Source organism: Macaca fascicularis, chromosome 9 (genome assembly GCF_037993035.2).
Source record: "Macaca fascicularis isolate 582-1 chromosome 9, T2T-MFA8v1.1".
NCBI classification, from domain to species: Eukaryota; Metazoa; Chordata; class Mammalia; order Primates; family Cercopithecidae; genus Macaca; species Macaca fascicularis.
In genome coordinates this window covers 28,875,713-28,890,033 of record NC_088383.1, presented here as the reverse complement: position 1 = coordinate 28,890,033, position 14,321 = coordinate 28,875,713, and the positions used below count along the sequence as shown (strand labels likewise).

Here is a 14,321-nt window from a genome sequence, read left to right as displayed (position 1 = left end):
TGAGATCAACTCAGGGATGCCCTCCTAGGTAAAAGTTACTGGAGGACATGGGCTCCCTGCCTCTTTCTCCAGGTAGTGATGGCGTGTGCTGATGCTCTCGTTCTGTCTTGCTTTTAGAATAATTCTGTGCATTTAATTTAAAAAATTAAGCATTTGAAACTTACAGAAAAGTATGGCAAATACTGTGATACCCATATTATCCTTCACTCAGTTGTATAACAGATAGGAACTGTTTGCCACACTTGATTCTGATTTTTCTCTTTTTTTTCTTTAAGAATTAAACCATTATCCTCACCCCAATTCTCTGTTTTCTCTCTGTCACCAGAGGTAAAACTATCCTGAAATTGATATATATCGTTAAGGGATTCAATTAAAACTAACAAACATTTCATGTTATTATCAGTTATAAGACTTTGAGATACCTAGAGTAGGTGTTTCTAAGAAAGGGAAAAAAAACTCACATGGACGCGTGTGTACATAAAATCCTCCCCTTCTGATCTGATTCAGGGAAGTAGAGTGTGGTGGTAGATGCCTCTTTGAGGTCCTATTCTGGACCAGAATCAGCACTTTTTCAAAGTGTAGAATCCTGGATGCCTCTAAGAACTACTAAAACAAAATGTAAATGGGGTTGGGGGCCTATGTCATGCATTTTTAAAGCCCCTTGAAAGAAGTGATAACACAGTATGACGAAAAGGAATGTTCTCTGTTTTATATGGGGCCATCCTGAATTTGGTTGATATAGCTCTCTAACCAGCCGAGATGACTGTCTCAGGTGGGACAATTACAACGACTGGTGCTATAATCTCAAAAACGCCCAAACACAAATTCAGTTTTATCTTGTATTATGTTACACTGGCATTTTCATTTGCACTATTTGCAAATGTAATTCTTTACCATTTCGGGCATATCCATAGTTATACGTTGGCAAGTTTTGTCCCGTCTTTTTTTTGTTTTGTCTCATCTTTATCTATCAAGAATGATTGTTTTTTCCATTGTGATTTACACTGAGGATTCGTTTTTATCAGCAAGAAATTTGATTGTTAAATTACGTAAAGCTTTTCTTTCTCAAGACCTTAACTTGGAAGTCAGACCCTGTGGAAATTTTTTTCTTCTTTTTAGGTTTTATATAGTCCCACATTGTGTTCTACTTTATAAAAATGAATGATTTAACTTTCCATAGTGCTTTGGGAAATTATGGATAAAATTTATGTGAACCATAAATTTACTACAGTTGTGTAATGAATATGTTTTAAACCTTGCTGTTCACCCCAAATGCCTTAGTTTAATTGAATGCAAAATATTGTTGCTTACATATTACTTGAAGGAGGATTAAAATGGAGTATTTATAGTTTATAAGGCAGTTTAGGTGTCAGTCATGAAAAATAGCATAGGCTATCAAGAATTTAAAAAGGGCTTTTCCACACACAGCCAGCTCGCTTAGTGCAAATCTAAAGTGCCAATCTGAATGACACCTTGCTTTATGATGTTTTTTGACCTTATCTCCCCACAAGGTTTGAGCGAAGCACAGAAGACAAGAGTCTCTGCATTTACAGAAGCCGCAAAGTACGGCGTATGCATCAGATGTTTGCAACTGGCCAGTCAGGGGTCATTTTTCCCCTAAGCAGCGTTGCTTAGCAGTATGGCTGATGTCATCCTGTTATCAGGTTTCCAGGGGAACAGAGTTAGACTCAGACCCTGGTGCCACAGGAGCAAGGCACCCGACTAACAGCAGCCTAGATACGTGGATTGCTCATTTGGGAAAATACATTTTGTGTAAAACTTTTACTACTTCTTCTTTCCCTTCTTGCTTATTTCACTAAGAAAAAGAAAATCTTATTATACAAGTAATACATAAAAACATGCCGCTTTCCCCGATCTCGTTTTTTTTTCTCCGTTTGATAAGTAGCCTATAAGAGTTTCCTGTTCATTCAGTACTTGCATGTATATGTCAGAAATACATGGTTCTTGAGTCTCTTTTCCTTTTCTTTTTAGTCACAGATTTTGTTATGCCCTATTTATTATTATTCAACTTTTTTTCTACACCAAACTATATTCTTGGAGAGATATTCCCATGTTAAATATAGAAAAGTGTTTGTGTGTTTACACATGTTTATCTGTAATCTCTCTATACATCTATATATTTATCTCATTCTTTTAAACTAATGCATACTTTTCCATCATATCGCTATTTAGTGAACCATATTGCTGTTAACGAAAGCCTGGTTTTGCTCCTTTTGTAAATTTTTTGGAAGGGAAGATATACACATTTAATGATGTCAAATTGTCCTCCAGAGTGGTTAAACCACCAAATAATCTACGGTCAGTGTATTAAAGATCCTTTTCCCTACATTCTTGGCAATATTAAATATTGTCCATCTTTATAAGTTTTACCAATCTGTTGGGAAAAACATGAACTCTTAAGTGTGAAATGTGCATTACTACTGATAGCTAGCGTATTTTCATTTGTTTCATTGCTATTCCTCTATGATTCATCTATTCATATCTCTTCCCCATTGTTTGTACTGGTTTATCATTTTCTAATTTACGTGCAGAATGTATTTATATTTTGTATACTAATCCTTTGAGCCATTATAGGTTGAACACCATTTCTTCTGGTCAATCATTTGTCCTTTTTATTCCTTAAATAATAACATTTCTTCTATAATAGTTGAAAACTTTTTTGTAGTCAAATCAATCTTTTCTGTATTGATTTGCATGCTACTTTTCTTCTGCTTAAGAAGGACTTTCCTATGCCAGGATTATGAAGATATTCTCTAAGATTTTTAGTAGTTATTTTAAAGATTTGTTTTTACACATTTAAAATTGTAATCCAACTGCAATCTGTATGTGGAGCGTGGCAGTAGAGTCTAATCTCACCTGATTTTATTTTTTCATGTGGCCCACCAAGTAATCCCCAGATCACTTATTCAATAGTCTGTTCTTTCTATGTATATTTTTAATATCCCCTCTATCATAATTCAGCATTACAGGTATGTTCTGTGCTCTCTTCCTTGGCTGTAATGATCTGTTGATTATATTAAATTTTTTTAATAGATTATTTTTTAGAGCAATTTAGAATTACAGAAAAACTATGAAGACAGTACAGAGAGTTTCAATATGCCTTGCCTTAGTTTCCCCTGTTATTAGCATCTTACATTAGTATGGTAAATTCATTTTAATTGGAGAAACGATATTGATACATGATTATTAACTAAAATGTATACTTTATTCAGATTTCCTTCATTTTCCGTTAATGTCATTTTTTTTTTTTTGTTCCAGGATCTCATTTGTAATACCATATTACATTTAGTTGTCAACTCTCATTAAACTTCTCTTGGCCATAATGGTTTCTAAGACTTTAGAAATCAGGCACAGTGGCTGACACCTTAATCCCAGCACTTTGGGAGGCTGAGGCAGGTAGATCTCTTGAGCCCAGAAGTTTGAGACCAGTCTGGGCAACCTGGTGAAACCATATCTCTACTAAAAATACAAAAAATTAGCTGGGCCATGGTGGCATGTGCCTGTAGTTCCAGCTGCCTGGAAGGCTGGGGTGGGAGGATCACCTGAGCCTGGGAGGTCCAGGCTGCAGTGAGCAGTGATCGCACCACTGCACTTTAGCCTGGATGATGGAGTGAGACCCTGTCTCGAAAAAAAACAAAACAACAAAACAAAACAAAAAACAACAAAACCCAAAAGACGGTCGTTGATTTTGACGACCTTGAGAGTTTTGAGGAGTTCTGGTCACGTATAGTGTAAGGATTCCCCTCTCCTGGAATTTGTCTGATATTTTTCTTGTGAAAAGATTGGGGTTATGTGTTTGTGGGGTCAGGTCACAGTGGTGAAGGGCCATTGTCGTCATATCACAGTGAGGGTACATTCTATCAACTCGATTTATAACTGTTGACATTAATGTTGGTGACCTGCCTAATGTACTGTTTGTCAGGTTTCTCCACTGTAAGATTTCTCTTTGTTTCACCCTTTCCATACTGTAATCTTTGGAAAAAGTCTCTCTGTGCAGCCCACACTTAGAGTAGCATGTGCCGTTTCTCCTCCTTTAGGGTAAAGGGGCTATCTAGATTATTTGGAATTCTTTGTCTTTTCTCTCCCATTTATTAATTTATTCAATCATTCAGATCAATAGGGAGTCATGGATACTTATTTTGTAATTTGGGTTATAAGCCATGACTACTTTATTTTGTTGCTCAGATTGTTCCAGCTTTGGCCCTTGGGAGCTCTTTGAGGTGGCTTCTTTGATAACCCCCATCAACGTGCGCTCATTTGTTTTTATCACTTCCTTACTTTTGATACTACAAATATTCTTGGCTCATCTTGTATATTTCCTGCCTCAGTCCTAGAAGTAGACATTTCTCTAAGGAGCTCTCCTTCCTTTCGTTGGGGAATGGGCTTAGAAACCAAGATCTGGGCAATAGGTTTGCTCATCGCTACTGGAGTGTTGTTTCTTTTTCCTTTGGTTTCGTTTTGTTTCTTTTCTCTCCTCCCTCCTCTCTCATCCCTCCTCCCTCCTCCCTTCTCTCTCCTCTCTCCTCTCTCCTCTGTCTTCTCTCTTCTTTCCCTCTCCCTCTCCTTTCCTTTCTTTTTTCTTTTCAATTCTTTTCTTCTTGGTAGAGATGGGGTTACCCTGTGTTGCCCAGGCTGGTCTCAAACTCCTGAGCTCAAGTGATGCTCCTGCCTCAGCCTCCCAAAGTGCTGGGATTACAGGCATGAGGCACCGCACTCAGCCTTGGAGTATTGTTTCTTTTTTTTTTTTTTTCTTTTTTTTTTTTTGAGACAGAGTCTTGCTCTGTCACCCAGGCTGGAGTGCAGTGGCGCTATCTCGGCTTATTGCAAGCTCCGTCTCCCAAGTTCATGCCATTCTCCTGCCTTAGCCTCCCGAGTAGCTGGGACTACACGTGCCCGTCACCACGCCTGGCTAATTTTTTGTATTTGTTTTAGTAGAAACGGGGTTTCACCGTGTTAGTCAGGATGGTCTCGATCTCCTGACCTTGTGATCCGCCTGCCTCAGCCTCCCAAAATGTTGGGATTACAGGCGTGAGCCACCGCGCCCGGCCGGAGTGTTGTTTCTTTAAGGCTCTTTCAGCTGATGAGCAAAGAAATGTATGTGTGTAGGTTAACCCATGCATACACACACATAAGCATATATGAACATTTCTATGTGTAATCATCTGTAACTATACTAAACTAAATATGAGTTCTCATTGATGTTTTCAACTCTAATCATTGGCAAATAGATCATTGTAGCCTCTTCCCCCTCCAACAGTGGAAAACCTGCTACTACCATCCACTACAGATTTACTTAATTGTTCAGTCCCAGTATATGTGTACCAGTATAGCAGGATCGGAATTGTTAACCCATGGGAAACAACTTTTATTAGCTAGAGAGTTGATTTTATTTTTATTCCCGGGATAGTGCCATAGTATCTTTATAGTTTTTAATCTTATGGAGTCAGTCCTTTCCTGCATAATACCTATATTAGTTTCAGTTTCGTAATTTCATTATGATTTATACAAGCACCATATAATGTGAAATATAATATAGGTACAGAAATGCATATAAAAAATCTTTATAAGTAGCGTTTTAAAAGTGGTTATAAGCCAGCATCCATGTGACCTGGTCATATCCATGTGACCAACATCCACCTAGGTCAAAAATTCCCACACCTTGAAGGCAGCCTGTGTATCTCTTCTCAGTCACAGTCTTCCCAACCCCCTTAATGACTCCTACCTCACACTCCGCGTAAGGCAGAGTTTATGATTTATATAAGCATTCATAGGCAATATGGTTTAATTTTGCTGGTTGAACTTTATAAATGGAATTACACCATAAGCAGTTTTTAGTTTGAAAGTGAATATTTATTTAGAATGAAAAAAAATGAAAACACATTGTAAATTTTCAAAAGTGGCTACATATAACAAGTATTATAGAATCCAGGAGAAAAGTATAATTTCAAAAAAATTAACTCCCTGACACACCTCCATAAAGCTTTTTCTTCTATATTTTTGGCTGTCTACTCTTTGCTTGCCTCTTCATGTGTACTATTTTCTTTAAGAGAAGAGAAAAGCAATCCAATCCATCTTACATTACCAATCAATGTGTGTGTGTGTGTGTGTGTGTGCATGCGTGTGTGTGTTTTAAGAGACAGGGTCTCACTCTGTCACCCAGGCTGGAATGCAGTGGTGCAATTGTAGCTCATTGCAGCCTCAAACTCCTAGGATGCTCCTGCCTCAGTATCTCAAGTAGCTGGGATTATAGGCGCATGCCACCATGCCTGGCTAATTTTTTTTTTTTTTTTTTTGTAGAGACAAGGTCTTCCTGTGTTGCCCAGGCTGGTCTCAAACTTCTGGGCTCAAGTAATCATTCCACCACTGGCCTCCCAAAGTGTTGGGATTACAGGTGTGAGCTATTGTGCCTGGCCTTACATTGATTTTTGAATGTTAAACCAACTTGCATTCTAGGGATAAACCCAATTTGGTCATAATTTACTGTCCTTTTTATTTATTTTTGGATTTGGTTTGCTTGTATTTTGTTTAGAATTTGAGATCTGTGTTGATTAGTGAGTTCAGTTGTAATTTCACTTTTTCATTCTTTCCCAAATTTCACAAAGTCATGCTGGTCTCGTGTAGTGTATTGGGAGGAGCCTTTCCCCTTCTGTGGAAGAGTTTGTGAAAGACTGAAATTAACTTAGGTCAGCTGTACCTGGGAATTTTCTTTTTGATATGATTTTTGGTAACTAATTCATTCATTTTAAAAGTTAAAAGAATATTCTAGCTTTCTGTTTCTTCTTGAGTCAATTTTGGTGAATTACAGTTTTCTAAGACTGTCTTATCAGAATTTTCAAATTTTTTGGGAAAAATTATTCATATTATTATTACTTCATACCTGTAGTTTCTATATTGATGCTTTTTTTTTTTTGGTCCTGATATTGGTAATTTTTGCACTCTCTTCCTCTCTCCTCTTAATTTTGTGAGAGTTTTGTCAATTCTATTAGTCTTTTTAGATGTAAAACTTATGGCTTTATTTTCTGTATTGTACATTTGTTTTTATTTCATTAGTTTTTACTGTTCTTTTTCTAATTTCTAGAAATATTTTGTTTATGAATATTTAATCTTTCCCTTTTCCTAATGTTCACATTTAAGACTATTTCTCACTAAGTTTTATTGGCTTTATTTGTGGTATAATTTAAAACTATTTTCTAATTTTATTGTTTCCTTTGCTTTAGAATTTTTGTAATTGATTATTTAGAATAAAAAATTTGCATAAGAGGTTTTTTCAGTTTTTGTTTTTGTTACTGATTTTTTAACTTAATTGCTTTGTGGTCAGAAAGCTGAATTTGCACCATTTTAGTCCTTTGAAATTTGTTTAGACTTATGGCTAGACATATGGTTAATTTCAATAAGTATTCTGAATGTGTTTAACAATAGGTATATTCTGTAATTATTGAGTGTAGTTTTCCATATGTGTCTGTTAGGTCAAGCTTATTAATTAAGTCATTCAAATATTCTGTATTCTAATTGATTTTTTGTTGTTGTTGCTTATTCTTTCAGTTACCAAGATAAGTAGTTTTAAAAATCTCCCTCAGCGATTATGGATTTATCTTGTAGTTCTATCAGTTTTTGTTTAGTTTATTTATTTATTTGAGACAGAGTCTCTCTTTGTCGCCCAGGCTGGAGTGCAGTGGCGCAATCTTGGCTCGCTGCAACCTCCACCTCCTGGGTTCAAGCAATTCTCCTGCCTCAGCCTCTGGAGTAGCTGGGACTACAGGCATGCACCATCATGCCAGCTAACTTCTTGTATTTTTTTTGTAGAGATGGGGTTTCACCATGTTGGCCAGAATGGTCTTGAACTTCTGACCTCAAGTGATCTGCCTGCCTCAGCTTCCCAAAGTGCTGGGATTACAGGCGTGAGCCACTGCGCCTGGCTTTCTTTTGTATATTTAAATATGTTATTTTGTTGGTAAATTAAGCCTTTAAAAAATTTTATATTGAAGTGTATACTTTTTTTTTCTGTTAGCACTGAGTGGCTTATCTTTTTCTATCCTTTTACTTTCGGCTTTCCTGTGTTCCTGATGTATTGATAGAGCTCTTGTGAATTGCTTGTAATTGAAGCTTTTCGGGGTTGCACCAATCTTTGCTTTCAACTAGAGGATTTTCAATACAGTTAACATAATGACTGACTTTTAAAACTTAAAATCTACCATCCCATTTTGTGCTTTCTCTTTGTCCTATTCTTCCTTTTTTTCTGTTACTTTTATCTTCTTTGGATTGATTAGAATATCTCTGTCATTTTTGTTTTTCCCCTCTAACTTTCCTGATGTTATAAATTCTCTTTCTGTTCTTTTGGTAGTTTCCTTCAATATTACTTGAATCCTTTATTGCAAAATTTCAACATTAATCTCTGCCTTTATTGTCACTATGGACAAGCTAAGGACCTTAAAAGACTTCTACTTCATAGGTGCCCAACTTACATGCTACTGTGTCATGTATTTTCATTCTCTATTTTAAATAAAAAAACCCAGACCTTGAAGACATCATTGTCACAGTTTTTTTTTTTTTGGACACGGAGTCTTGCTCTGTCGCCCAGGCTGGAGTACAGTGGCTCAATCTCGGCTCACTGCACACTCTGCCTCCCGGGTTCATGCCATTCTCCTGCCTCAGCCTCCCGAGTAGCTGGGACTACAGGCGCCCACCACTATGCCCGGCTAATTTTTGTAGTTTTAGTAGAGACGCATTTCACCGTGTTAGCAAGGATGGTCTCGATCTCCTGACCTCGTGATCTGCCCGCCTCGGCCTCCCAAAGTGCTGGGATTACAGGCGTAAGCCACCGCGCCCGGCCCATTGTCACAGTTTTATATTATCAGTATTCATTTAGAGTTCCTCACATATTACCATTTTCTTTGTTTACCTCCAACTCACAACTCAGCATTTTCATCCACCATGGTTTTTCCATCTGCTTACAGTAAAAATCTTTAGAATTTCCTATTTTGAAGGTCTACTGCTATCAAACTGTCTCTGTCATTGCTGAAAATGTTTTTATTTGCGCTCATTCTTGGAAGTAGTTTTTACCAAGCACATAACGCTAGGTTAGCAGTTATTATTTTTTCCTCAGTGTGCTGAAAACAAGAAGCAATGAAATTATATATTCAAAGTGGCTATTTAAAAGTCAGTTGTCAGGCTCTCTCTTTGGAAGTAATCTGGCTTCTTTCTCTGGCTGTTTTTATTATTTTCTTTTTTTCTTAGATGTCTGCACTTTCACTATTCTGTGTCTAGGTGGAATTTCACTTTCTATGCCTTATCCAGAATTCATTTGACCTTTTGAATGCTTATATATCCGTGTATTTTGTGAATTCTGGAAAATTTTCAGCTGTTAATCTTTTAAAATGTTATCTGTACTTCATTCTTCCTCTCTCCTATCATTCTAGTGTGCCAGTTAACTATGCGTAAGACATTTCTTCTATCCCTTATCTTTCTTATCCCCCTTATTTATTTCGGTCTTTTTTGGTCTTTCCATCAGCCCTTTGAGTAATTCTCACCTATCTTCTGTTTGGTTAATTCTTTTTTGAGCTTTATTGATCTCCTTTACATGCTGGGGTTAAGTTTTTAATTTCAATGATAATTTTTATTTTTTATAAGAAGCAACTGCTTAGTTCTTTTTCTTTTCTTTCTTTCTTTCTTTTTTTTTTTTTTTTTTTTGAGATGGAGTCTCACTCCATCGTGCAGGCTGGAGTGCAGTGGTGTGATCTCGGCTCACTGCAGCCTCTGCCTCTTGGGTTCAAGTGATTCTCATGTCTCTACCTCCTGAGTAGCTGGGACTACAGGCATGCGCCACCACACCTGGCTAATTTTTGTATTTTTAGGAGAGACGGGGTTTCACCATGTTGGCCAGGCTGGTCTTGAACTCCTGACCTCAGGTGATTCGCCCACCTTGGCCTCCCAAAGTGCTGGGATTACAGATATGAACCACCGTGCCCGACCAAGAAGTGCTGCTTAGTTCTTTTAAAAATGTTTGGCCAGTGTTCAAATTGTTTACACTATAGATCAGTTTGCTTAGGAAGTATAATTTGCTGATTTGGCTTGCTCATATTCATACTTTTCAGTTGTCTTTTGGAGCAAATTAAGATTGTTGGGCGTGTAGTTCGGTCAGAATGGCACTTATTAAAAAGTCAAGAAACAACAGATGCTGGTGAGGCTGTAGAGAAATAAAAATGCTTTTATGCTGTTGGTGAGAGTGTAAATTAGTTCAGCCATTGCGGAAGACAGTGTGGTGATTCCTCAAAGATCTGGAAACAGAAATACCATTTGACCCACTCATCCCATTACTGGGTGTATACCCAGGGGAATATAAATCATTCTGTTACAAAGATACATGCATGCATGTCTTCACTGTGACATTATGAATAGCATTATGTTCAGCATTATTCACAATAGCAAAGACATGGAATCAACCCAAATGTCCATCAATGATAGACTGAATAAAGAAAATGTGGTCCATATACACCATGGAATACTGTGCAGCCATAAAAAAGAACAAGATCAACCATGTCCTTTGTAGGGACATGGTTGGAGCTGGAAGCCTCAGCAAACTTGCACAGGAACAGAAAACCAAACACTACGTGTTCTGTCTTGTAAGTGGGAGCTGAACAATGAGAATGCATGGACACAGGGAGGGGAACAACACACATGGGAGCCTGTCAGGGGTAGGGGATGGGAGAAGGGAGAGCATCAGGAAAAATAGCTACATGCTGGGCTTAATACCTAGGTGATGGGTTGATAGGTGCAGCAAACCACCATGGCACACATTTACATGTATGTAACAAACCTGCACATCCTACACATGTATCCTGGAACTGAAAATAAAAATTAAATTAAAAAAAAGATTGTTATGCACATAGTTGACTGCAAGCTTTTCTCTATGAACAAGAAGTGGTGTATGAACTGGCATTTGGGAATACCTTCTTTTTGGGAGTAATGTACTTCCTTGTACACAGAGCTTGTGTTCTTTAACGGTGAATCAGTACACTTACTGTTGTCCTTGTCACGACTCACAAAATATTTAGAACTAAGTGAAAAAGTCCTCTCCAGGTATTATGGGGTTTTCAGTGATAAACAAAAGCAAAATCACTGAGTACTCTTTTCTTACAATGTCTTTCCTGCGAGCAGAGAGTATGTCTCAATGTTTGTCATATCTGTAGCTTCCTTTAATGGTAAGGTAAAATATCGCTAGCAAGCATACATAATAGTGATTAGTTTACTACATTGCATGCCTTCACTGTTAAAAAAAAGTCCTTTCATATAGGAATTTTATCAATAATCTTTATCAGTGCATAATATTTGTGTTTCATTTCGTTGCTCACTTTAGAATCTTTATGGCAATAGTGTGAATTCTGTTTTTGCTGTAAGGAGTGCAATGTTTAATGATGTCTAGTTTATTTTTCATTTTTAAGGTTTTCTTATTGAGATAAAATATGTATGATATAAAATGTGCCATTTTTACCATTTTTAAGTGTAAAATTCAGTGTAATTAATTGCATTCAAAATGTTTTATGATCATCACCACTATCTGCTTCCTAAACATTCTTTTCATCCCATACAGAAACTCAGTTCTCATTAAGAGTAACTTGACCTGGCTGGGTGCGGTGGGTCACTCCTGTAATCCCAGCACTTTGGGAGGCCAAGGTGGGTGGATCACCTGAGATCAAGAGTTCGAGACCAGCCTGGGCAACATGGTGAAACCCCGTCTCTACCAAAAATACAAAAATTAGCTAGGCATGGTGGCACGCGCCTGTAATCCCAGCTACTTGGGAAGCTGAGTCATGAGAATAGCTTGAACCTGGGAGGTGGAGGTTGCAGTGAGCCAAGATTGCACCGCTGCACTCCATCCTGGGTGACAGAGTGAGGCTCAAAAAAAAAAAAAAAAAAAAAGGGTAACTTTACCTGTCCCTCTCCCTCCAACCCTTGTCAATCACCATTCTACTTTCTGTCTCTAGAATTTGTCTATTTTAGATATTTCATATAAGTGGAATCATAGAGTAGTTGTCTTTGTCTTCACTGACTTATTTTACTTAGCATAATGTTTTCAAGGTTCATCTGTGTTGTAGCATGTATCAGAAATTAATTTCTTTTTCTGGTGGATAATATTCCATTGTATGTATATACTGCATTTGGCTTATCCATTTATCAGTTGGTGGACACTTGAGATATTTCCATATTTTGGCTATTGTGTGTAATGCTACAATGAACATTGCGATACAGGTATCTCTTTGAGTCCTTGATTTAGATGGTTATGTGTATATAATATTGCCCACAGTTAGCCAAGTCACTAGGTTTAAAAAATGTAATATTCGTTGTCACAAAAATAAGTATATCTCTGTGAGTGTAGTTTCCTGGTCATGTGGTAATTCTGTGTTTAGCTTTTTAAGGAACCACCAACCTATTTTCCATGGATGCTGAAACATTTTACATTTCTACCAGCAATATGTGAGGGTTCCAATTTCTCCACATCCTCATCAGCATTTGTTATTTCCTGTAATTTTTGATTATAGCCATTGTAGGACAGTGTGGAGTGATATTTCATTGTGATTTTGATTTGCATTTCCCTAATGACTAATGACATTGTGCAGTTTTACATGTACTTTTTAGCCATTTGTCGTCTTTAGAGAAATGTTTACTCAAGTTTTTTATCCATTTTTTAATTGGATTGTCTTTGTTGAGTTTCCCTGTTCTCTCTATGTTCTGGATATTAAACACTTACCACATTTATGATCTGCAAATATTTTCTCCTGCATTGTAGGTTGTCTTTTCACTTTTTTGATAATGTCCTTTGATGGACAAATGTTTTTAATTTTGATGTTCAGTTTATCAAATTTTTCTTATGTTGCTTATGTTTTTGGTGACATATCTAAGAATCCATTATCAACTACAAGGTAATGAAGATTTACTCCTATGTTTTCTTGTAAGAGTTTTATGGTCTTAGTTCAAATATTAGGTCAGTGATCCATTTTGAGCTAATTTTTGTATGTGGTGTGAGGTAAGGGTTGAACTTCATTCTTCTGTATGTGGAAATCCCATTGTCCCAGCACTGTATGTAGTTCTTCATCTCTGCGTTTAGTGACTACCAGTTTTTATCCTTGAAAGCACTAGTTTGTGTTTATTTGCAGAATAGGTCAGTGTTCTTTATTTAAAAGTTACTAGAGAACTTTGATGGCTTTATACCACTGTTTGACAGAATTTCTTAACTGACAGAGCACTGGGGATGGGGAAATTGGCTCTCACAATTTTTAAATTTAGAATTAAAAAATTTTTATTTTAATTTTTTTGATAAACAAAATCTAATTCTTATGGTCATGTTTTGGTACTTTATTTTTTGGTTACCTAAATGCATTTTTAGTTTAACTTCTCCTAACACAGGTAGATTCACACTGTGTTTTAAGGTTGGAATCCTGTTAACTTTCTCCATTGATGCTTTTGTTATCTTACAGTAATGGAATAGCAGAAAAGGGCCATATAAAATTAATCTATGTTAAACGGGGGATGGAAAGAGCATATTGAATGGTAGGAAAAATGATCAGAACTTTATCCAGAAAAGGGAAACAAATTATCGTGTTTTTAATTTAATAAAGGACATATTAGGTTATAATTTTAGCTTTGTGCTAATTTGTAGAACGTAGAATGGATTCTGCTGAATTTTTCTTTGTTGGTGTAATATTGCTCGCAACATTTTGTTACAGCACTTTGTTTTACTTCCAGAAAGTCAATGAAAAGAGCATTTTAACAAAAAAATTTGAAGTCTTCAGTGTCTCTAGGTTTTTTTTTTAAACTTTGATATTCACAGTGTTCTCTTTTGAAGTGTAATATGTTGTCAAGCAGGTTCGTTTTTTCTTCCTTAGATGTTAACCGGGTAAGGGTTTTCAGAAACTAATTCATCACCAGCATCGCTTACAGTTGAATTTTCTCAGCTCTGTGAAATTGTGTATTTATTTATTTATTTTTCTTTTTGGGATGGAGTTTCACTCTGTAGTCCAGGCTGGAGTGCAGTGGCATGATCTTGGCTCACTGCAACCTCCACCTCCTGGGTTCAAGTGATTCTTGCACCTCAGCCTCCTGAGTAGCTAGGATTACAGGCATGCACCACCATACCCAGCTAATTTTTGTATTTGTAGTAGAGATGGGGTTTCACCATGTTGGACAGGCTGGTCTCAAACTCCTCACCTCAAGTGATCCTCCTGCCTCGGCCTCCCAAATTGCTGGGATTACAGGCGTGAGCCACAGCACCTGGCCAAAATCGTGCATTTTTGCAATGACATTTA

The 14,321-nt window shown here is 37.0% G+C and overlaps 1 protein-coding gene across 11 annotated transcripts in view; it reads left to right on the top strand.

Annotated features, from left to right (window-relative positions):
* Nucleotides 1-14,321, top strand: part of MPP7 (MAGUK p55 scaffold protein 7) — a 252,467-nt gene that overhangs the window by 70,284 nt on the left and 167,862 nt on the right. The window lies entirely within an intron of this gene.